The sequence below is a fragment of the Lissotriton helveticus genome, chromosome 9 (assembly GCF_964261635.1).
Source record: "Lissotriton helveticus chromosome 9, aLisHel1.1, whole genome shotgun sequence".
NCBI lineage: Eukaryota > Metazoa > Chordata > Amphibia > Caudata > Salamandridae > Lissotriton > Lissotriton helveticus.
Genome location: NC_136070.1, coordinates 232910141 through 232935231, shown reverse-complemented (window position 1 = coordinate 232935231; position 25091 = coordinate 232910141). Strand labels below are relative to the sequence as shown.

General features: G+C 45.7%; 1 protein-coding gene and 1 long non-coding RNA gene across 3 annotated transcripts in view; one reads left to right on the top strand and one right to left on the bottom strand.

Annotated features, from left to right (window-relative positions):
- Window positions 1-25091, top strand: part of PAK6 (p21 (RAC1) activated kinase 6) — a 387653-nt gene that overhangs the window by 19790 nt on the left and 342772 nt on the right. The window lies entirely within an intron of this gene.
- Window positions 12292-25091, bottom strand: part of LOC144781127 (uncharacterized) — a 140254-nt gene continuing 127454 nt past the window's right edge. The window contains exon 3 of the long non-coding RNA XR_013600885.1: window positions 12292-12410. This is a non-coding gene — a long non-coding RNA (uncharacterized LOC144781127). The remainder of the gene's footprint in view (window positions 12411-25091) is intronic.

Below are 25091 nucleotides of genomic sequence, written 5' to 3'. Positions count from 1 at the left end.
CCCTTCCTCTAAGGAATTTTCGGACACTCTCCATTCTTTTAATTTCACATCTCATATTCACTCCCCTACCCATGTAAAGGGACATGTCTTAGACCAGGTGTGGTCATTGAATTGCCCGGTGAAGTCCATCTCCATTTCACCCTGTACGTGGTCGGACCATTACTTAATTTCATTTACCCTTCCCATCCATCCCCCGGTTAAGCCCTCACTTCCTAAAAATTTCTGGGTTCGGGCTTGGGGGCGAGTAGATCCTGACCATCTATCTAATCTACTCACCACCTCCTATCCCCCACTACAAGGTTTGTCTACCCTCTCCCAGGTCACCTCCATCAACCAGTGGCTCACCTCAGGCTGCGATTCTATCGCCCCCATGAGGCGGGTCACCTCAAAGCGGGAGAAGGATGCTAACCTATGGTTCAATGAGGACCTTAAGACCATCAAATTAACGGTACGCAGAGCGGAGCGTGCCTGGAGGAGAAATTATTGCCCCCTACTCCGATTGGAGTTCATTAACATCCTGACCCAATACAAACAGGCCATTTTGGCTGCAAAAACCACCTATTTCTCCTCCAAAGTCCTCGCCGCTGAGAACCAATCGAGGGAAATATTCTCGATTGTGCATAATTTAGCATTCTCCGACAGAACAACCTTGAAGCCCACCCCCTCTCTGGAATTATGTCACTCCCTTAATAATTTTTTTATTCAGAAAATTGCTACCATTAGAGCTAATATCCCCCCTCCCTCCTCAGCCTTTGTGGACCCCCAGTGCCCCCATCCAAAGGACTACTCGTTGCCCTTCCTCTTCTAACCAAGGAATCCCTGGCCTCTATAATCCCGCTAGTTAAATCTGGCTCCCCTCTTGATCCTTGCCCTTCTCATATTCTTCGTCATATTTTTTCCTCCTGCTCTGACCCCCCTCTTCAGGTTCTCAACAGTTCTCTCTCTCAGGGCGTTGTCCCCGCTCCTTTGAAATCCGCTATCATTGTCCCTATCCAGGCGCAGATCCCACGGCCCCTACCAACTACCGCCCTATGTCCTTCTTGCCGTTCTTGGCAAAGGTACTCGAGCGCCATGTCACCTGCACTCTGAGTTCTTTTGTGGAGACGCATGGGATCTTAGCCCCCCGTCAGGCTGGCTTCCGCCCCGCACACTCTACGGAGTCCGTAGTACTATCGGTCCTGGACAACCTCAGGGAGGGAATGGATACCAACCAGACTCAGGCTTTGGTCCTCCTCGATCTCTCAGCCGCTTTCGACACGGTTGACCACACCATCTTACTTTCCCGTGTCGGAGCGGCGGGGATCGGGGGCACCGCCCTGGTATGGTTGTCCTCCTTCCTGAGAGACCGCACCCAGGCGGTCCGCCTGGGTGATTTTACTGCGGACTTCCGGAAAGTCCAGTGCGGGGTTCCCCAAGGTTCTTCCCTTTCCCCCCTTTTGTTTAATCTTTACATCGCCCCCCTTATTTTTTCACTGCTGCAGATGGAGGTCTCCGTGTATAACTACGCGGATGACCTCCAACTTGTCTTTAATTTGTCTGCTTCCTCTTCCTCTGTTTCTAACTTTCAATCCACTATGATCCATATCCGAGACTGGATGAGCCACAACCATCTGAAACTCAACCCAGACAAGACTGAGCTGGTGTTGACGGGTGGCTCATCCAGTCCCTGGTCTTCTTTGTTTTGGCCCCCTTCCCTAGGGTCCCCTCCTGTTCCCTCTACCTCAGTAAAAACACTAGGCATCAAACTCAACTCCCAGCTCACCCTTCACTCCCAGGTTAGTTCTGTGGTGTCTTCCTCTTTTCTTTCACTGCGCACTATACGCAAGGTGTCCCGTTTCTTTTCTTTTGATGCTCTTAAATTGATCACTTTGGCAATGGTTATATCCCGCCTGGACTATGGTAACGCCCTATACGCCAGCACACCTGCATATAGTTTAAGGCGATTACAGCAGATCCAGAACCAGGCGGCGCGTTTAGTGTTTAAATTGCCAAAGTTCCATCATGTCACCCCCCTCCTCAAAACCCTGCATTGGCTTCCTGTCCGTGAACGTGTACAGTTTAAGCTTGCCTCCCTCACTTTTCAAGCTCGACTGAACACGGCACCGGCTTTTATCTCATCTGAGATTACACCCTATATTCCTATTAGGGAATTACGTTCTTCCACCAAATCCCTTCTTACAGTCCCCCGGTTTCGGAGGAAGAAATGGGGAGGATCGAAATTTGCGACTCTTGCCCCACTCCTTTGGAACTCCCTCCCCCCAGAACTCAGAGCTTCCCCTTTTTATTTGCAATTTAGGAAACAGCTAAAAACTTATCTGTTTACCAAAGCTTTTAAATAGTCTTTTTAGTTTCAGTTTCTTTTATTTAGTTTCTACTTCTCCCACCATGTTATTTGCCAGTTATAGCGCCATGAAACCGCCGGTGTCCGTGCGCTTAATAAATAATTTTAAATTCAAATTCAAATACATACGCATTCATACCGTACAAATCAGGGCCCATGCGCACATTCATACCATACAATCTTTCACGCTCCCAGAGATAGCTCCTACATATAATGTACCGTCTCACAGAACTAGCCTATTTTTCCTTGCGTGGAACACGGTGCGGTTTAGGTCTTCTCCATACTTCAGCTGAAATTCCAATGTAACCTGCAGAAAAATAAAAGAGGGGGGGGGGGCAGCGTTCAAAGCACATCAGCGTGCATAAACACGAAAATGTTTTTACCTACCACGTACTTGACTTATTTCTCTGAGATGCAGTCCCTTGTGTCTCGGCAATGGTAGTCTGTTCATTACATAGATCGCCCGAGGGCGGTAGTACAGACCGCGCGTAGGAAAGGGTCAAAAGCCAGGGGTATAGGAGTATGTAACAAGCGAGCCATTTAATTGAAAAAACTAAATGTGACAAACGGTTGCAGGATCAGTGAAGGTTGATTTTATAATTGAAAGTATAACAGGATCAGTTACAATAAAATCGTCCATACGCACACCATGGGCGAGTATCATGAGTAACATTACTTTGAAGCTTTAATAATACAATAATCAATAATGAAAAACCGACATCAATAGGGTTGTCCGTATGCCCAGTCAGTACCCTTCCCCGCCCGCCATGTGCACAAAGACCGCATACATCCCCCATAACGTCAAGGCTAAGTAACTAGAACGTCATAAGGAGTTGCAAGTCACTCCCATACTGGCGCCATTTTGGTCGAGGCCAGGCAGGTCCAGAGTATAGTTCAATGTCTCCAATAACTAGCGGCAGGACCAGAATCCCTTTCGGCAGTTCAAAAAGTTTGTTAGCGCCAACAGAAAGAACAGGCAGCATGAACCATGACTCAAAGGCGAGGGAGGCAAAATCTTCCCTACCGGGTCACGCTGAGGTCCCACCGGAGCTGATCAAGTTCGCAGTCTACAGTGTCTCTTAGTAATTCGGACAAAAACTGGCGTCAGCATGAGAGCACTACCATCCTGTGACAATGTTGTGGCCACTTCCGGAGAGCGGGACAGCAGGCGTATCCCTCCGCCGATGCAATGAATCAGCCTCCCTCACGGCACCAGATGTGGATAAGGCGGCGGACATCGTGGCAGCGGTATATCCATGGGGGATAGTCTAGCAACAGTGGCGGTTGCCCCCATTGGAAGCTCGCGGGAGTCGAGGACCAACGACTCTCGTAGAACCTTTAAAACTGAGAGGACGTCTTCAAGAGTGGGGCTCATGCCCGAGCAGGCAAGCATTCGAGTTCCAGGGTAGTCCAGAGCCGTTCTAGTGGACCAGGCCCAAATCCGGGGAGTCGGCCGCCATTTTGAGCGTTCCGCAGCAACAGCCGCTCTTCACCCCGGCCACCGGAGCGGGTCCCCGGCCATCCAACTGAGTGGAACGCCAATGGCAGTCCTGGTGCAGCCGTCTGGCAGGTGAAACGCTAAGCGTCGCCCTGCTGCAGCTGACCGCGGGGACGGGCCTTGGCGCGTGGTGTTGGCCCCGGGCTATTTGCACAACGGTCCTCCACCCCTAGGCTGCCACCTATGCTACCTCGACAGGAACAGCGTCATGCATTTGGATCGATGTTGCAGCAGGCTGCCATGTAAATAGTTATTTAATAAAACGTTTTACCCTGTTACTTTGCTGGTGTGTTGTATATATTTATAATATTTGCATAGGGTTTGTCGTTATTTTGGGCGGGGTGGGTGGCGGAGCCGAGCTAACTTCTCTTATTTAGTCAGCACATAAATTGACTTACTGGTGCGCATTATTTTGGGTGTACATTTGGGATATCGGTTGGGGTCGGGTTCGTCGTACTGAAATAACCCTTCAAGTTTCTGGTGTAGGCTACACTCCCATTCACTAGCTCCAGAGAGAGTCGTTCCTAAGTAAGGAAAGTGCTATATTCTTTTTCGTCCTTCACATGCGGATACCATGTTCGGGCTTATTTTTCTCATTCCATTAACCATTCGATCAACGCCTCAGTCATACAAAAAGCATTCTTTTATTGACCCAGTCGTGCGCCACACATACGCATTCATACCGTACAAATCAGGGCCCATGCGCACATTCATACCATACAATCTTTCACGCTCCCAGAGATAGCTCCTACATATAATGTACCGTCTCACAGAGCTAGCCTATTTTTCCTCGCGTAGAACACGGTGCGGTTTAGGTCTTCTCCATACTTCAGCTGAAATTCCAATGTAACCTGCAGAAAAAGAAAAGAGGGGGGGGGCAGTGTTCAAAGCACATCAGCGTGCATAAACACGAAAATCTTTTTATCTACCACGTACTTGACTTATCTCTCTGAGATGCAGTCCCTTGTGTCTCGGCAATGGTAGTCTGTTCATTACATAGATCGCCCGAGGGCGGTAGTACAGACCGCGCGTAGGAAAGGGTCAAAAGCCAGGGGTATAGGAGTATGTAACAAGCGAGCCATTTAATTGAAAAAAATAAACGTGACAAACGGTTGCAGGATCAGTGAAGGTTGATTTTATAATTGAAAGTATAACAGGATCAGTTACAATAAAATCGTCCATACGCACACCATGGGCGAGTATCATGGGTAACATTACTTCGAAGCTTTAATAATACAATAATCAATAATGAAAAACCGACATCAATAGGGTTGTCCGTATGCCCAGTCAGTACCCTTCCCCGCCCGCCATGTGCACAAAGACCGCATACATCCCCCATAACGTCAAGGCTAAGTAACTAGAACGTCATAAGGAGTTGCAAGTCGCTCCCATACTGGCGCTATTTTGGTCGAGGCCAGGCAGGTCCTTTCAAGTGGTGTGGGACCTGCCTGGCTTGGGGAATCTTTCAAGTGATGTGACTGAGGAACAAATTGTGGACCTCTTTAAAGACTTCAACCCACTACATGTCAAGAAATGTCAAAGCGGAATGAAATGCTTGGCATTTGTAGACTTCAGTTCGGCGAAGACCCAGCAGAATGTTATAAGTAAATGTCATGGCACGAAGTTCAGTGGGCGGTCTGTCATTGTGAAAGCCTCAATTAAGTTGAATGGCTGCAAGAGCCCCGATTACACCAGCAGCCCTGTTAATATGCCGATCTTGGAAAAAGTCCCTCTGTTGGATTGTAATGGCTGCAGTGATGGTCTTGGGAAACTGCTTCCAAAAACTCTAAAGGCCACGAAAGCTTGCTATGCTGTTTCTTTGGAAATGCGGTGCTGGGTGATGGAAGTTATCGAAGAGTTGGCAGTGGTGTTTTTTGTAGATTTTGGACGCTCTGCCACAGTCCTGGCTTCGTCATTACGAGCACTTGAAAACAAGACATTCTGGGCAATACCACCCTTGACGCAGCCCTTTATGCTACAAGATGGTGTCTTCCATTCAGAAAATATTGTTGGCAGCATTTTGAAAGGAAAGATAAACAGCCGTTCTCCTAGTGAGTCTCACATTCTTACATTTATGAAGAATGTTGAAGAGTAGTATGTTGAAAATCTGAAACCATCGTTCTACAAACTCTCAACCAGCCTTGGATGGAAAAATCCTGAAGAATGTACAAACTGAAAACCAGTTTTTGTCTGCATAGCATCAGCAGCAACACTTGAGTCAGCTTTGTGTCAAGACGATCTCACGCTTGGGGGTATCCGTTCCTTTTACCTGGGTGAGCCTGAGCCCAGATGTGTTTCATTGACAATAGTTACATGTGAAAAGCACATTTGTGTCACAGTGGGAATGTAGAAATTCCCGCCAGATTGAAGTTCTGCTTTCCGAAATGTGATGCATACCACTAATCCTGGAAAGCAATAAATTACATTAATTCCTGAAATTGTTTGATAATCACAAAATCCTCAGAAATGTCTTCAAACTATAGCAATATCCCTATTTATATTCTTAATTTCTTGTAACTTCTACAGTCCAGAGTATAGTTCAATGTCTCCAATAACTAACGGCAGGACCAGAATCCCTTTCGGTAGTTCAAAAAGTTTGTTAGCGCCAACAGAAAGAACAGGCAGCATGAACCATGACTCAAAGGCGAGGGAGGGAAAATCTTCCCTACCGGGTCACGCTGAGGTCCCACCGGAGCTGATCAAGTTGGCAGTCTACAGTGTCTCTTAGTAATTCGGACAAAAACTGGCGTCAGCATGAGAGCACTACCATCCTGTGACAATGTTGTGGACACTTCCGGAGAGCGGGACAGCAGGCGTATCCCTCCGCCGATGCACTGAATCAGCCTCCCTCACCGCACCAGATGTGGATAAGGCGGCGGACACCCGTGGCAGCGGTATCTCCATGGGAGATAGTCGAGCAACAGTGGCGGTTGCCCCCATCGGAAGCCCGCGGGAGTCGATGTCCAACGACTCTCGTAGAACCTTTAAAACTGAGAGGACGTCTTCAAGAGTGGGGCTCATGCCCGAGCAGGCAAGCATTCGAGTTCCAGGGTAGTCCAGAGCCGTTCTAGTGGACCAGGCCCAAATCCGGGGAGTCGGCCGCCATTTTGAGCGTTCCGCAGCAACAGCCGCTCTTCACCCCGGCCACCGGAGCGGGTCCCCGGCCATCCAACCGAGTGGAACGCCAATGGCAGTCCTGCTTCAGCTGACCGGCGAGTGAAACGCTAAGGGTCGCCCTGCTTCAGCTGACCGGCGAGTGAAACGCTAAGGGTCGCCCTGCTTCAGCTGACCGGCGAGTGAAACGCTAAGGGTCGCCCTGCTTCAGCTGACTGGCGAGTGAAACGCTAAGGGTCGCCCTGCTGAAGCTCCACCTGGGGGTGAGGGGAGAGGGGGCCGTCCGCGCCGTCTCTCCTGCGGGCGCCCCACAAGATGGCCGGGCCTACGACCCTGGGTTTGAGAGTCTCATGCTCGATCGATTGAGCTGGCCGGATCAGGCAACAAGAAGGTGGGGGGGGGGTGGCGACATCAGCAAGGCATCCCCCCACACAACTTGCCGGACATCACCTCGGGATGTCCTGTGGACGGGCCTTGGCGCGTGGTGTCGCCCCCGGGCTATTTGCACAACGGTCCTCCACCACTAGGCCGCCACCTATGCTACCTCGCCGGCTGATGGCCTTTGTAGACTTTCCAAAGCCCAAATCCTACTAAAAAGTAGCCCAAAGTAGCCCAACATTGCTACTTTAAGGAAGGAGGGACAGGAACAGCGTCATGCATTTGGATCGATGTTGCAGCAGGCTGCCATGTAAATAGTTATTTAATAAAACGTTTTACCCTGTTACTTTGCTGGTGTGTTGTATATATTTATAATATTTGCATAGGGTTTGTCGTTATTTTGGGCGGGGTGGGCGGCGGAGCCGAGCTGTCTTGCAGCCATCATGGCGTCGAGCTCGGTTCCTCTCACTAGTTTCATATTTCTCATGAGGGGTTGTTTCTAATGTTTCTATTTTAGTGAGGTCAAAAAGAGATCCCATCAGTGGCCTACTGATTTTGCTCGATTCCTTTTGTTTTTTCTAACGATTTTTATGTTATAGTTTGCTACTGTAGGGGGCAATAAACTGCATCTGTTGGGCTAGGTGATGGCCTGGGATCAGGCCGGACAATCGGGCAGGGAGGAAGAGGTTATCAAAAAGGGCCTGTTCTATGAATGAGATGAAAGAGCGAGGGGGTTCAGCACGGGATGTGGCTCGGAGACAGGGTCGCGTTAGAGGTGCGTTTATGGCCCAAGCAGGAGAGACCGGGGGCTGTCAGGGCGCGGGGGAATGCTTGCGAGGCCGGGGAGTGAGGGGGAGAGAGACGTGCAGGCTATTGGCAGTGGGCAGAGAGGCCATGACACACAAAATGGCTGTCACTTACGTGCATGATGGGGCCTAAAAGGGACAAGATGGCGTGGCCACTGTTTCGCGACTTTCACTTTACTTTCAACAGTGGCTGTGGTGAACATAAATGAACGTCGCTTATGTATACCTAATTTTAGTCATTTTCCACAAAAAAGCTTTTGATATTTGCTAATAAAAAAACATTGAAATTCACTGAAAAAACCATAGGTTATAGACCATATATAGTTAGGAATTAGCATTTACAAAACCTTAAAAAATCACTGAAAAAAACATAGGTTATAGACCATATATAGTTAGGAATTAGCATTTACAAAACCTTATTTTACTCACACAAAACCATTGAAATTCCATATATAGTTAGTTGCACTAACTATATATCGCGCACCCGCAATCCACTGCTGATGATGTCACATATTACATCATTCATGACATGGTCAGTGACATCACTGATGATATCACTGATGACATCTCAAATGACATCACTGATGACATCACTGATGACATCTCATTTGACATCAATGGTCACATCACTGATGATATCATTCATGTGACAATACAATGCATCTCCTCACACTTTAATATAACCTCTGTTACACCCAGTGTTAAATACAGAATATAATTTTTTAAACCATTGACACACCAATACTAGTTACTACATACGCACTCACTGATTCCTATGTCTACACACACATTCACTCATTCACCCATACAATCATTCATACATACAATCACTCATCTTTACAACACTATCATATGCACTCATACACCTATACAGACACTCACACTCTGCCACTCATCCATGGAGTTACTCACACACCTAGTCAGTCCTGTAAAGAATCAATCACACTTCCATTTTCTAATCTATACATTTAAACATAGAGTACCTTACATTTTCAAACATATACTAACACATACTTACTCTCTTATACAATCATTGATACAAGTACACATTGATATGCACAGAGTCACACATCTCCCAGCCAGCCACACACACACTCAGTCTCCCATACAAATACTTGGACAATCAATCAATAACCCATATAGTTACTCATATAGCTACTGATCAACACATGCAGAACTTTACAGAACAACAGACATAATGATGCACAAATTAAGACCGTTTAGTCACTAACCCATGCACTCAGTGAGACACATTTAATCACTCACTCATACAGTCAGTCACGCACCTACTAAATCCTTCATCCAGACACTTATACATCTACTCATTCTTCAATATGTAAAACATATTTAAACTTTACAGAAACACACAGTCACTGGATGATGTCATCAGTGATGTCATTTGAGATGTCATCAGTGATGTCATCAGTGATGTCACTGACCATGTCATGAATGATGTAATATGTGACATCATCAGCAGTGGATTGCGGGTGCGCGATATATAGTTAGTGCAACTAACTATATATGGAATTTCAATGGTTTTGTGTGAGTAAAATAAGGTTTAGTAAATGCTAATTCCTAACTATATATGGTCTATAACCTATGGTTTTTTCAGTGAAAAAAATAAATAAATATATATATATATATATATATATATATATATATATATATATATATATATATATATATATATATATATATATATACCAGTTCCACAATTGCCCAAAACGAAGCGCACTCTCACCAGGATAAAATAACTCTGCAGCGCACCACCAGACAGCGTGTAAGTTCCTTTTAATTTCATTGCCCAACGCGTTTCAGATTCTCCCATACTTGTTCACGGGCAGCAGCATTTGGCCATGGAAACGCACCACCGCTGATATCTGGAAAGCGGATCTGGGGCCTCATTACTGTGGAGCCTGGCAGAGCACTGAATTGCGTTATTTAGCGCATCACAGCACCGTGTGTTTTCCAAACTTATCATGGTTTATTAACACAATATGATGTATTCAGCGGCACTTGGGAAGTTTTATCATAAACAAGACTACACAGCCCACAATGCTTGGTATTTTACCTTGGACTCACCTGTTGATAATGAACTTGAATTGTGGGTATTTAATGAGAGTCCCTTGAGATCGTTGTGGATCCAAATGCTGCTGCCCATGAACAAGGATGGGAGAATCTGAAACGCGTTGGGCAATGAAATTAAAAGGAACTTACACGCTGTCTGGTGGTGCGCTGCAGAGTTATTTTATCCTGGTGCGCGTGCCCTTCGTTTTGGGCAATTGTGGATCTGATATATATATATATATATATATATATATATATATATATATATATAATATCCATGATTTGCTCCTTCCGCTTTCCCTCGTCCTGTGCAGAGGATCGCACAGTGTTGGCGGAGCGAGCCGACTTAAATTCCAACTAAAAATTCCAATAATGCGACCAAGCTTGTTGTACGAGCGAAACACATAACCTGAAAATAAATACCATCACTGGTGGCTGCTGAACACTCTTTGTGATCGCATTATTGGAATTGGAATTTTTATTTAATATATATATATATATATATTCCATCAACAGCATGACGTTAGAATATTTACAATAGTCCTTGTAAATAAAATCACAGTTTCAATAATTCAACAGTAGTTAAAGTTACATATTAATTTTCACCAACAGTATGACTTTAAAAAGTAAGTAAATTAAACCCCCAGTTTCAATAATTCAAAATGAGCCCAAGTTCAAATGTCTTTTATTTTGAATTTAGAATGTTGACTGTAAGTCCTGAGTAGATTACACATCCCAGTTTCAATTGTTTGAAATGAGTTCAAATACAAAATTCCCTTTTTATCAACAAAACGATATCAAGATCTTCTCTGTGGTCCAATAGTCAAACACAAACAATCCTTAACAGACAGCAAATCGCTCTTAAAAGAATCCTGGTATCTAAATAACAAGTCCTGGCTGAAGCAACATTATAGCAAGATTGCTTAGCAAAAACGCCATTTATCACGAGGGTAGTACACTCCGTAATCTAAGATGCCTGTCCTCTCTGTGGAACATGTTAAAGTCCGACCTATTGAGAATTGTAGTTCACATCTAGTGTGCTGCCACATAGGGCATCCTACATGCATGTTCTGCTGGAATACACTCAGCATCAGCCCAGTACTTCCCTTGACTGCGAGTCACCATGTGTGAGCAGGCTTGGCACAATGCCTCCATGCACACGAACCACACAGATCAATGTGCCGCATCCCCAACCCTGCTTTCTAACACCTTCCTAAAATCTTCTGTGATAACATTCAGAAATATTCAGATTCCGTGGTTCGTGGGCCATGCCCTCCTTCCACTGAAAAAGCAAATTCCTCCAAGGTATCTGCCTGTGGATGCTGTCCTAGTTCACCCACCTCTGATGCTGTCGCGGTTAATTCATTTGTGTCAGGATGCACTAATATGTGCTCAGAGTCCTTTGAGAGCAATGCACACTTCCATCTCTCACCGCCTCCACCACTGGCCACATACATGGGAACATAAGGGCCAGTGGTAGAAACAGGGAAAGTGGGATGGGATAAGAGAGGAAATAGAGATATTGGACTCCAATACTCTTCGTCACCTGCTTTCTGCTAGTCAGGGATGTGTGAAGAATGTGGCGGATATCTAAAGAATGTCTGTAGCATTGAATGGATATATATTTGCGATATCTCTGTGTAACCAACTGTCTGTACATTGATGTTGAACATGTAATTCTTGAAAGTAAACCTATTAACAATGTGTCCCTTGAATATGTGTTCGATAACACTTCTCCCTATGACTTGAATAACTACCTCAAGCTTTGCACTATTAACTATCTTTAAAAGGTATTCTAGTTTCGCCTTGGCTCTTGTAGTACTGCAAGATCATCAACAGTATCAATATCCTACTGTTCCCTAATTGAGTAATTCATGTATACATCATAGAACTCTAATGCTTTATACGTTTTCATGAATGGCAGGTCAACATTGCCTAGGCTTTGAATCCTGTTCCTTCACAGATTAATTCTTAGTAAAATGTAACAACCTGTAGTATCTTAAGAGCTTACATAAATGCTCAAAAATAGTTCACGTTCATTTCCAGCATCAACATGACAATCTGAAACATTTTCTGTATTCCCAGTGTCCGTCAATACATATCCACAAGGGAAGCAAGAGGTTCTTGGCAAAGGAAATGCGAGATCCACATAGCAAGGTCTGGGTTGCAGCAACAATGTATCTTGACTGCTTAGCAAAGATGCTTCCTGACGAGAGAGAGAAAAAAAGTTAGGATGTCCACTCTACATACAATGGCCACAGGTCTCAACCAACTTGTTAAGATCTGACACATGTTAATTGTGTGAACTTATCTGTTAGTGGTTTATGTTTAAGATGCAATACAGTACTCCCCATGGCAAAACGGTTAATTGCGAAATGTGCAGAAGATCAAATGGTTCTGCAATGGGCTACTTCTAAAGACTTTTAGGGTACTTTGCCCAGTCCCATAAGCAGGTTTAACACCGAGAAGTACTCACACTCCTAAATAGACACATTATATTTTATTTACAACACAGCAGGGAATCAGTGTGGTTGCATCCTCACTGCCTTATAGCACTAACATGGGAGGTTAACCACACCTAGAAACGAAAGCTGACACAAAAGAATCAGCCAGGCCAGATTCGTCATTAATTCCACCGTGCATTCCCCCAGGGCCTGGAGCATTTGGAGGCCACTTATTGAAAGTTGATGGCCATTGCCTCTGTCACCGCTGTTCCAGAGGTTTACAGCAGCAGGTGAAAAAAGAGAGAGAAAGACAGTGGGAGACTGGAGAGAAAGACACAACAAGCATTGGAAATGCAATAGGTCTCGCAGCATTAGAGTTAGTGCTTTTAGAATTGTTTATGGGTTTTTTTGTAAATCTTTAGCATTTTTGTTTCCTGTAGCCAATGCTAAAGAATAAAAAAAAAAAAGCCATAAACATTTCTAAAAGCTCTAACGGTGGGAGACATTTTGGAACACATGTACGTGTAATGCCAATTACTTCCAATTGGGTACAGGCAGACACGCTAATTCGATACTAGGAGTAAGCCCAAGATGATGTGCCCTCACGTGTATGTGATGGACAACACACTTGTAAATAAGTTATTAAATTAAACACCAAACAAGCCTTTACTTTAAGTGTCAGCCCTGTGTCACGGAAACCGCTGGTGAATCAAGATTGGGCTGTGCAACTAATCACAGGATAGTCAGGCGCTACACATTTTGCAGGAACCGTAAATAAGGTGTACAGAATTGATGCCAATTACAAGCCATAAATAAACAGATGGGACATGGGGAAGAGTGGCAAAGGAGTTTGCATATAACAAAACGTGCCCTCCTGCGTCTCCCATCGAAACTTCAGATATTAACTGCTACCAACTACAGTAGAGTTCTCTCAGTAGAGTAGCACACACCCAAAACTGTGCAGATCGATCCAGCTTGACTTCAAGAATCAACTGCCTAAAAAGACTGTAGCACACTGACCTGGACTTAACGATACGTTATTAAGCGACTTTTTATAACTAACACTCTCAAATGCAAAGCAACCCCTAAAAAAGAAAGTCTTGGTCGGAAATAAGCTTGATCACGAAAAGAAAACCTTTTTCTCGGCATAACGGAGCAAACAAACTCAGACACTTGCTGAGGCAGCATAAGGAAAAGTAGCAAAACAAGACGGAGGGAAGAGAGGGGAGGGGGGAGGAGAAATGCGACACGGCGGGAAGGGGCAGGCAGGATGACTCAGGGGAGGGGGCGGAGCGGGCTGGACTTAACGATACGTTATTAAGCGACTTTTTATAACTAACACTCTCAAATGCAAAGCAACCCCTAAAAAAGAAAGTCTTGGTCGGAAATAAGCTTGATCACGAAAAGAAAACCTTTTTCTCGGCATAACGGAGCAAACAAACGTTATTAAGCGACTTTTTATAACTAACACTCTCAAATGCAAAGCAACCCCTAAAAAAGAAAGTCTTGGTCGGAAATAAGCTTGATCACGAAAAGAAAACCTTTTTCTCGGCATAACGGAGCAAACAAACGTTATTAAGCGACTTTTTATAACTAACACTCTCAAATGCAAAGCAACCCCTAAAAAAGAAAGTCTTGGTCGGAAATAAGCTTGATCACGAAAAGAAAACCTTTTTCTCGGCATAACGGAGCAAACAAACGTTATTAAGCGACTTTTTATAACTAACACTCTCAAATGCAAAGCAACCCCTAAAAAAGAAAGTCTTGGTCGGAAATAAGCTTGATCACGAAAAGAAAACCTTTTTCTCGGCATAACGGAGCAAACAAACTCAGACACTTGCTGAGGCAGCATAAGGAAAAGTAGCAAAACAAGACGGAGGGAAGAGAGGGGAGGGGGGAGGAGAAATGCGACACGGCGGGAAGGGGCAGGCAGGATGACTCAGGGGAGGGGGCGGAGCGGGGCAGAGCGGCATGTGCGTGTGAACAAGCCGGGCCTTTGAAGTGAAGCTAAGCTTCACTTCAAAGGTGTCGGAGGAATGCGGGCGGCTGTGCACGCGCTTTTAAGCTCAATGCACATGCGCATTGAGCTTAAAAGTCACGGGCACTGCAAGGAATCGCCACGATTCCTTGCAAGTTAGATAAAGTGTGGATGAGCCCCTATAGTCTCGCTTGCTCGATGCGCATGCGCATCGACAGGCGAGACCTAAAAAAGGGACAAGAAGGGAGCGGAGGTTGGGGAGGCTTACAAATTTAGCAGAGCTGATTTGAGCATTTTTGCCAGGGCTGCTCGTGGTTCCCTGTCCTGCCCAGTTCAGCACAATGCAGAGCCTCAAACCAAGCCCTTTCCCCTGGGACTATATGATACAAAGCATAAAAAACTGAATTGGAGTAAATGAAATTAAATGCCACAAATTCGATTGACACGTTAAGTTTTTCACAGTCTGTGGGGCTGTTAGCTGTGATTAACCAACGAAATCAGCCATTCTGTCGGTCTGATCCCGCAAAGAGGTCGCTCACGTGAGATGGATGTAAACAAGGCAGATTGACGAGTTCTCAGACTCCTTCAACTTGTGTCGGCTCGATATCAATCTGGGCAGTGGTATTGTATCGTTCCAGTCCCAAAAGATCACATCCCACGACTTTGGGAAGAAGGGCGATCGCTCCTCTTTAGGCTTCCTGATTCCCCACATTACTGGCACTGAAGATGATCTGCTTCCACCACTGTGGGTCTAGCCTTGTTCTCCATCGGATGGCCAAGACCAGTGCTATGTCACCCTTTAAAAAGCATTGCTTCTACATCCTGTCTCTAGGGCCTCAAGAATCTTCCTTCTCTCCATGTGAAGCAGGCACTGAATCCCACAGAGTGGGGACTATAGGGAGAGTTCCTTATATGTGTGTTTCCCCAGGCTGCAGGCCCAGCCTCCTACTTCATCTACTTCTCGCTTTCTTCAGAAACGGATGCCTCTGTCATTGGCCTCTTGTGTTTCTGTGATGACCCTTTGAGTGGCAAAAGTGAGTAATCTAGGGAAAGGGAGGTGCCTAGGACATGCCTGTCTTGGTTTGTGCTTTCAGTGTGTATTTGCTATTGCAATGTCCCTTCTTTAGTAAATCACCCAGAACTACACCATGAAATGCAATCACACACCTACCTACCTGCTCTTGATTCCACTTATCATTGCTGGATCTGGTTCTTTTTCAAAGCATCCATTGCTCTGGTGCTGCTGACAGACCTTGCCACACTGCATATATTTGTACCCTAAGATACGGGCCATGGTTGTGTCATTTTGGTCAGGTCCTCTCTAGTGAGCAATGCACGAAGAGATCACACTGAGTCTGTGCGTGCGGACCCCCACAACTGCAGCTCATAAGGAGTGTAACTGGGTAACTATTGTTTACTGATGCATACCCTGGCAGTTATGCTTGGTGTGAAAATCCTTGTTTGATTTCCTCAGCACATCGACGTTATGCTCTGCAGCTGACTACAACAGGTGTGCACAATTTCCCACAGATCATTGCATGCAGCTGCCTTATGGCGCCAACACAGTTGGCCACATGAGGGTGCTAGATTGTAACAAATAGCTTTAAAAACTTGCTGCATTAGGAAAAATTTGCGCCTGAACAGCAAAACATCATTTTGTGTGGGGCTCTTAAAATCCTTGCACACAAGGTATACTTATTATAAATCCATATTGTACCACTTGCTTGATTCACATTCATTATGACGGACAGAAAAGAAACCCTAACTCCTGAGATTAGTGCTGCACTTTACTGGTGGGTACCCTTATCTTCCACTGCATTTTTTAAATATTTTTTATTGTCAACAAGTGGGACACAAACTTTACACAATATTACATAAACAAAAGAAAACAGCAGCAGAGCATAATTGGATAACTTAAAGCGAGCAAAAAATGAGTAGCATAACAAAGGGGAATTCCACTGCATTTGTTTGGTATTTTGTGTCCCATTATTAAATAATGGGAACCCCATCCTGTTTTTATTGGAGACCTCTAGCCTGTACTGAGGTCTTAGTACGGTCCTGCAGTGCCCTTCTGAGCCATCTCCCAATGCCGCCAAAGAGTACATAATCTAAGTGCCCAAAATGAGTACGTACTCAGCACAGAGTTTGCTTCTCGAGAATCCTCTAAGAGAGGACCAACTCTAAAGGCATAATGGGGTATTTGGGCATGTAATGTTATGTGTTTTTGTAAAGCGCACTATCCAGCGGCGGTTCCTCCGCTTTGGTGGAGGAGCATCACCCCCGCCAGCAGCAGCTGCAAAACTTGGAAAATAAAACGATAATAACAATGTTGCCAACATTTGAAAAAAATCTCCAGGGACACTTTGCAGCACAGCTATCAATTACTTGAAAATTTACTACACCGACTGGCCCAAAGCATCGCCCACTCTGTCCAACCCACATAATTAGCATATTTTAACTCCACCTACTTATTTTAGTGCAGATTATAGGCTCTGCTCAATACAGAGATAATGTCAGGTGATTGAGACGGGATTTTCAAACTTCAGGCCAAAGTAGCTTAGTTGGAAACATTTTCCCATTCAGCTGCATTGGAGAATTTTTCAGATTTGGCTACTTTGGCCTAAAGTTTTAAATTCCCATTCCAATTCCCTGCAATTCACTCTGTGTCACACTTGGCAGGGCTGGAAGTGCAATTGCCGGGACTGTCCCGGGATAGTGAATTACCTGGAACAGGTTCCAACTTGCCAGGACTGTGCCGGCAAAATTGGGACAGTTGGCAGCTATGTAATAAACCATGTTCATTATTGTTTTATTCTTCTCCTATTTTATAATCTTGGGGGCAAGCTGCTCTGATGCTGTGAGAGCATCGTCAGAATTGGCCACGGGCAGGCTGGGAACCTGTGCCTGCCCGCAGTGGAGCCAGAAGAGTGGCGACGTGGCTGGATTCAGGTATGTTGTTTTTTTTTAGTGGTGTGCACTGCCTTCAGTGTGCATGACTGGTAGGCCGAACGTCTGAGGCTGGCCAAACCGTCATGCGCACTGAAGCTGTCTCCAACCCCAGACAGCAGGGACAGGCTCACAGTCTCCCTGGGAGTGCAATTCGAGGGCGCTCAGGCCAATCCTGAAGCTGCTCTCATGCTGTGAGAGCAGCGTCAGAAGTGGCCACAGGGCAGGCTGGGAGCCTGTGCCTGCCCGCAGTGAAGCCAGAAGAGTGTCGATGTGCCTGGATTCAGGTACGTTGTTTTTAGGGCTCGACCTCTGCCAATGCGCAAGCATTGCAGATGTCGAGACATATTGGGGCTTATCCAGAGCTTAACCAAAGGGGCGATTTGATGCTGTGCCCGTGAAAAAGCGCGTGCACAGCATCAACGCCACCAGCCTCCCTCCCACAAGCTTTCCCCAGCGTGCTCGCTGGCATTTCTCCTCCCCTAATTATTCACTGCCCACGGCCGGCCGGCACATCAAAGGCTGCTGCTCCCCGTGCGTCTCGTCACCCTTACTCTCACCTAATGCTCCCATTCGCCCCTCCTTTTGCTAGTGTTCTAAAACTACCAGTAGTAATCATTACAGAGGTAGTTCCATATGTAGTAGAATCACATAAGTCGACTGCCAGTTTAGACAGTGCAATATGTAGCTCAGATCGAGTTAATCAGTTATTCCTTTTGGCACACATCATTTTGGGGAATGAGGAATGTGTTGCCTGAGTTGGGACGCCAAGCTGAGTGTTAAAGAAAATGTGTCGCAAATTTGAAAACAAAGTAATTCATGCTTTTTATTGTGCCATGCACTCAGTTGTTCGTGTATAATAGAAGCTATTTCTTCTTTGTGTCTGCCTTTGGTTATTTTCATCGCGGTGACTAGTAAGTAGGATTGTTGTGTGGCCTTCCTCCAGTCTGAAGCCATCACACGCTTAGGACCGTGTGATCAGCTGTCTGTCCCAATCAGTGGCACAGAACATTCTAGGCATGAAAGTGCCTTCCTATCTTAAATGTTTTGTTGAATTAAATAGCTTTTCTGTGGCCTAAATTTAATTGTCCACGTGATGTACTTCACCCTGTGTTATAAAATGTTCTTATTTACCTGGTGTTTTATCATGACGGATTTTCTGGTTTTCCACACAATAGTCTATTATTTTGCAAGAATCCTAGTTAAGGGACAAGTCAAACAGATCGAAGCACAAGCTTCAGTTAATAACGGCAACACGTCAATGGCACAGACATCACAATCACTTGCATCACAGAAACAGCTTGAGCGAATGAAAGACTATGTATACCCATGACTGAAGGGCGCTGAGCTAGTGTGGAAGCCGCGCAATCTCTGATCCTGTAGCACCATTTGGAGGCAACATAATGTAAAAAGCACAAAGCCCCCCTCATGCATACTTTGCCCACCCGTTCACGGACCAACTTTTCATAGTGCCATTTTCCCACCCACCCTCCCTTTTGCAGACCCACCCTCACTTTCGCGGACCCGCCCTTGCATCTTTTCACCCACCCATGCACCTTTTAACCCTCCCACGCTTCTTTTCACCCACCCCAAATCCATCCATCCATTATCCTTTCATCTATCCAAGCATCCTTTTATCCATCCATCCAAACATCCTTTCATCCATCCAAGCATCCTTTCATCCATCCAAGCATCCTTTCATCCATCCAAGCATCCTTTCATCCATGAACCCATGCATTCTTTATCCAATCCACCCATTAACTCGTTCTTTCTCCCAGCCACGAATCCTTGCACCCATCCTTCCTGGTAATCGTTCATCTTTCTTTCCCTTTTCTGTCATTCCATCTCTCTTTATGCGGTTTTATCTTGTGAGTTGCGGACAGAAGAGGCTGTTAGAGCCGCGCCCCTGCTGTAGCTGCTAAAGCAGGAGGTTTCAGCACGCCCCTGGACAGATTTGCCTGGTACCAGTGGTTTATCACATGTACTTGTTGCCTCAGCCTGGTTTGGCAGCTCAGCCGCGTTGTTTTCATCAGAAGGGTGCAGCACGCTGGGTCTTTACTCTTTTCGAACACAACGCTGAAGTTTGACTGCAGCGAGACCATCTATCCAACGCTGAGTAAATGTTGGTGTTTCTTACACATGCTCCGCCATTGCCAATTATGCATCAAAGCCACCAGCCTCCCTCCCACAAGCTTTCCCCAGCGTGCGCGCTGGCATTACTCCTCCCCTAATTATTCACTGCCCACGGCCGGCTGCTGCTCCCCGTGCGTCTCGTCACCCTTACTCTCACCTAATACTCCCATTCGCCCCTCCTTTTGCTAGTGTTCTAAAACTACCAGTAGTAATCATTACAGAGGTAGTTCCATATGTAGTAGAATCACATAAGTCGACTGCCAGTTTAGAAAGTGCAATATGTAGCTCAGATCGAGTTAATCAGTTATTCCTTTTGGCACACATCATTTTGGGGAATGAGGAATGTGTTGCCTGAGTTGGGACTCCAAGCTGAGTGTTAAAGAAAATGTGTCGCAAATTTGAAAAACAAAGTAATTCATGCTTTTTATTGTGCCATGCACTCAGTTGTTAGTGTATAATAGAAGCTATTTCTTCTTTGTGTCTGTCTTTGGTTATTTTCATCGCGGTGACTAGTAAGTAGGATTGTTGTGTGGCCTTCCTCCAGTCTGAAGCCATCACATGCTTAGGACCGTGTGAACAGCTGTCTGTCCCAATCAGTGTCACAGAACATTCTAGGCATGAAAGTGCCTTCCTATCTTAAATGTTTTGTTGAATTAAATAGCTTTTCTGTGGCCTAAATTTAATCGTCCACGTGATGTACTTCACCCTGTGTTATAAAATGTTCTTATTTACCTGGTGTTTTATCATGACGGATTTTCTGGTTTTCCACACACTAGTCTATAATTTCGCAAGAATCCTAGTTAAGGGACAAGTTAAACAGATCGAAGCACAAGCTTCAGTTAATAACGGCAACACGTCAATGGCACAGACATCACAATCACTTGCATCACAGAAATAGCTTGAGCGAATGAAAGACTATGTATACCCATGACTGAAGGGCGCTGAGCTAGTATGGAAGCCGCGCAATCTCTGATCCTGTAGCACCATTTGGAGGCAACATAATGTAACAAGCATTTGTAATGCAATAGGTCTCGCATTAGGAAAGTTTGAGCTATTGGTATTGTAAATGACGATTCTTTTATTTATGTGTTGGTTTTGAAAACAGCTAAATTAATAGCTATGTCATTTACAATGCCAATAGTTTTAACTTTCGCAAATGTGACACCTATAGCATTTGTAATGCAATATGTGTTGTATTTACGTGCCTTAGATGTATTGATATTACAAATAACAATGGCTTTTATTTTTTTTAAATAATTAGTACTTGAATAAAAGTTATAGCAATTTATAATGGCAATAGCTTAAACTTTTGTAAATAACTTTTGGGCAGATTATGTTCAGTGTATTTTATTGTGACGAAAATCCAAGAACAGAAGTGAAATATTAACATTTTTTGGGTGATATTTGTAATAAAGCTTGAAACATTGAGAGAACATATTTGAACCAGTTGTTGTTGAATTGAATGGTTGCACAGAGTGATACTGTGGCGTTCAGTGGTTCTGAGCGATGCTGTGGCGTTCAGTGGTGCTGAGTGATGCTGTGGCGTTCAGTGGTGCTGAGTGATGCTGTGGCATTCAGTGGTGCTGAGTGATGCTGTGGCGTTCAGTGGTGCTGAGTGATGCTGTAGCATTGAGTGATGCTGTAGCATTGAGTGATGCTGTGGTGCTGAGTGATGCTGTGGTGCTGAGTGATGCGGTGGTGCTGAGTGCTGAGTGATGCTGTGGCGCTAAGTGATGCTGTGGCGCTGAGTGATGCGTTGAGTGGTGCTGAGTGATGCTGTGGCATTGAGTGTTGTTGAGTGATGCTGTGGCGTGGAGTGATGCTGTGGCGTGGAGTGATGATGTGGCGTGGAGTGGTGCTGTGGCGTGGAGTGGTGCTGTGGCGTGGAGTGGTGCTGTGACGTGGCGTGGAGTGAAGCTGAGTGATGCTGTGGCGTGTAGTGATGCTGTGGCGTTGAGTGGTGTTGAGTGAAGCTGAGTTATGCTGTGGCGTTGAGTGATGCTGTGGCGTTGAGTGATGCTGTGGCGTTGAGTGATGCTGTGGGGTTGAGTGGTGTTGAGTGAAGCTGAGTGATGCTGTGGCGTTGAGTGATGCTTAGTGATGCTGTGGCGTTTAGTGATGCTGTGGCACTCAGTGGAGGGATCCGTGAGTGGATGGATGAATAGATGGATGGATCAGTGGGTGGATGGATGGATCAGTGAGGGGATGGAAGGTTGAATGGATCTATGAGTGAGTGGATGGATGATGAATGGATGGATCAGTGAGTGGATGGATGCATGGACGAATGGATGGATGGTGGGTGGAGGAATGGATGGAAGGCTCTGAGTAGATGGATGAATGGGTGGTAGGATGCATGGATGAATGAGTGGATACACGGATGGATGTATAGATGAATGGTAGTCACCGAGACAACTCAGAGCACAAAGTACGCAATCAGTGCCTGCGTCTATGCAAGCCTCACGCACACCTGCGATTATGCAGGATCTGGGTTCTGCCATTATGCTATCTGCGTGGCTCACCCGCCCCGGCTCTCCCTGCTCCCTCCCCTCCCCTTTGTACAGCGGGAACAGCTGTTCAAATAAATAAGACTCGAATGAAGGCACTTTATGTCGCCCCAGCCGCCACGAGTCTGCTGTAGTGGCTGAAATCGGCCTCAGTACAATGGGAGCCGCTCCGCAAGAGTAAGATAACAAGCATCAAAGGGCCGAGAGAGGGAGAGAAAAGAAAGCGCGAGGGAAATATAACAGAGAGGAAATAGGAACCCTTAGTCAGTTTAATGCGCGGTGAACGTTCTGCAAATGGGTTAATTCAAAGGAACATATCAGAGGGGATATGAGGGAGTGGGGAGAAGGGGGAGGGAGTAAAATAAAACATGGCGAGAAGGACGACCGAAACAGAAAGGGATAGGACAGAAGAATAAAATAGCAGAGAAAAGCAATGCAGAATGAAGGGGCGAGAAAAGGGGCGAGTGAGGCTGAGAGAGGAGAAAGGGTGTAATGGGTGTAAACGAGCAACGGAGAAAGGAGAAAAGGGAAGGGGTGAGTAGTAGAGAGGAATAGAAGAGGCTGGCAAGAGAGAACACGGATAGAAGTAGGGGGGAAATTAGGTCGATGCCAGAGATAAGGGGTTAGAGAAGATGGAAACGGAGAGAGGGAAGTGGAGAAGAGAATGGGCGGGAGGAAAGAGGTGGAAATGAATAATGGAGGGCGAGGGACACGTAGCGATGGAATGGATTTGAAAAAAGTGAGATACTGGAAGAGTGAAATAGAGAGAGGGAAAAGAAGAACATGACTTAGAAAAACAAATAAGTCTCTGAGGGAAGAAGGGATATCAACTAAGTCAAGGCGCTCAGGTGAAAAAAGTAGCGCTGTATAACAAATGCGGCATGTTAGAGAAACATGGTGGCGAGTAAAGGTAATCAATGAGACATATCGTGTGTCACATAAGTAACAAAGTTCAAAGTGATGGAAAAGACTCTCTACTTCATATGGAAAAAGATAACAATAGGCAGTGGTTTGTTGCCAGGAGACAAACTATGCGTCCAAGATCTTAAAATGCAGCGTGCCTGATGGTCCAAAAATTTGGGCTGGTATTTTATGCCGGCATTCGTTCGTGAACAAATTACAGGGTGCCTGGTGCGGGCAGAGAATTAGGCCGGCATCCGTTTGTAAATACATGCCCGGATGGGGCTGGCACAATGAACACGTATGCAAGATGGTTCAATAAATGTATGGCTGGGAGGCGCGCTGAGCCTGATGCGCAGTGAAGGCTCGTGAATACGTTAAAAACGGGGAGAAAATGCATTGACAGCATAAGCGCCTTGTGTGCCAGGATCTTTAAAAGTGCAGAGTGCCTGATGTTACAATGATGCGGTCAAGTGAAATAGTGCCGGTATTCGTTTTTAAAGACATGCCCAGACGTGGCTAGCAAGCTCCATGTGTGTGTCTGTACAGTTGAAAATACCGATAATCGTTTGTAAATACATGCCCGATGGGGCTGGCGCAATGAACCCGTATGCAAGATGGTTCAATAAAGGCATGGCTGGGAGGCGCACTGAGCCTGATGCACAGTAAAGGCTCGTGAATAAGTTAAAAACGGGGACAAAATGCATTGACAGCATAAGCGTCTTGTGTGCCAGGATCTTTAAAAGTGCAGAGGGCCTGATGCTACAATGATGCGGAGACACGGCCTGGTGGCCGTGAAAGTGAAAGTACCGCTGGCCGGCCATGGGCAGTGAATAATTAGGGGAGGAGAAATGGAGGACGTGTGGAGGAGAAATGCCTGAGGCCGAGCGAGTGCATGCTGGGGGAAGCTTCAGAAGCATGTGGCACGTAGCGATGGAATGGATTTGATAAAAGTGATATACTGGAAGAGTGAAATAGAGAGAGGGAAAAGAAGAACATGAGTTAGAAAAACAAATAAGTGTCTGCGGGAAGAAGGGATATCAACTAAGTCAAGGCACTCAGGTGAAAAAAGTAGCGCTGTATAACAAATGCGGCATGTTAGAGAAACATGGTGGCGAATAAAGGTAATCAATGAGGCATATCGTGTGTCACGTAAGTAACGAAGTTCAAAGTGATGGAAAAGACTCTCTACTTCATATGGAAAAAGATAACAATAGGCAGTGGTTTGTTGCCAGGAGACAAACGTTGCGTCCAAGATCTTAAAATGCAGCGTGCCTGATGTTCCACAAATTTGGGTTGGTATTTTATGCCGGCATTTGTTCGTGAACAAATTACAGGGTGCCTGGTGCGGGCAGAGAATTAGGCCGGCATCCGTTTGTAAATACATGCCCGGATGGGGCTGGCACAATGAACCTGTATGCAAGATGGTTCAATAAATGCATGGCTGGGAGGCGCGCTGAGCCTGATGCGCAGTGAAGGCTCGTGAATGAGTTAAAAACGGGGAAAAAATGCATTGACAGCATAAGCGCCTTGTGTGCCAGGATCTTTAAAAGTGCAGAGTGCCTGATGTTACAATGATGCGGAGACACGGCCTGGCGGCCGTGAAAGTGAAAGTACCGCTGGCCGGCCGTGGCCAGTGAATAATTAGGGGAGGAGAAATGGAGGACGCGCGGAGGAGAAATGCCTGAGGCGAGCGAGCGCATGCTGGGGGAAGCTTCAGAAGCCTGTGGGAGGGAGGCTGATTGCTTTGATGTGGACACAGATGGCGCCTGTGGGGGAAAAGCGCGTGCTTGTGTTCAAGTGAACGGTTTGAAATCCGCCGATAGTTTGACAAATTATTTTGCCTACTAAAATTCTCCCCCATCCATTCCTTACGGAAGGGATAGGCGAGACCTAAAAATTAGGTTAAGAAAGGTAGGAAAATAGTGTAAATGTGACAAAGCATGGATGATGAACAACCTGCCAGAGTGATACAAAGAGAC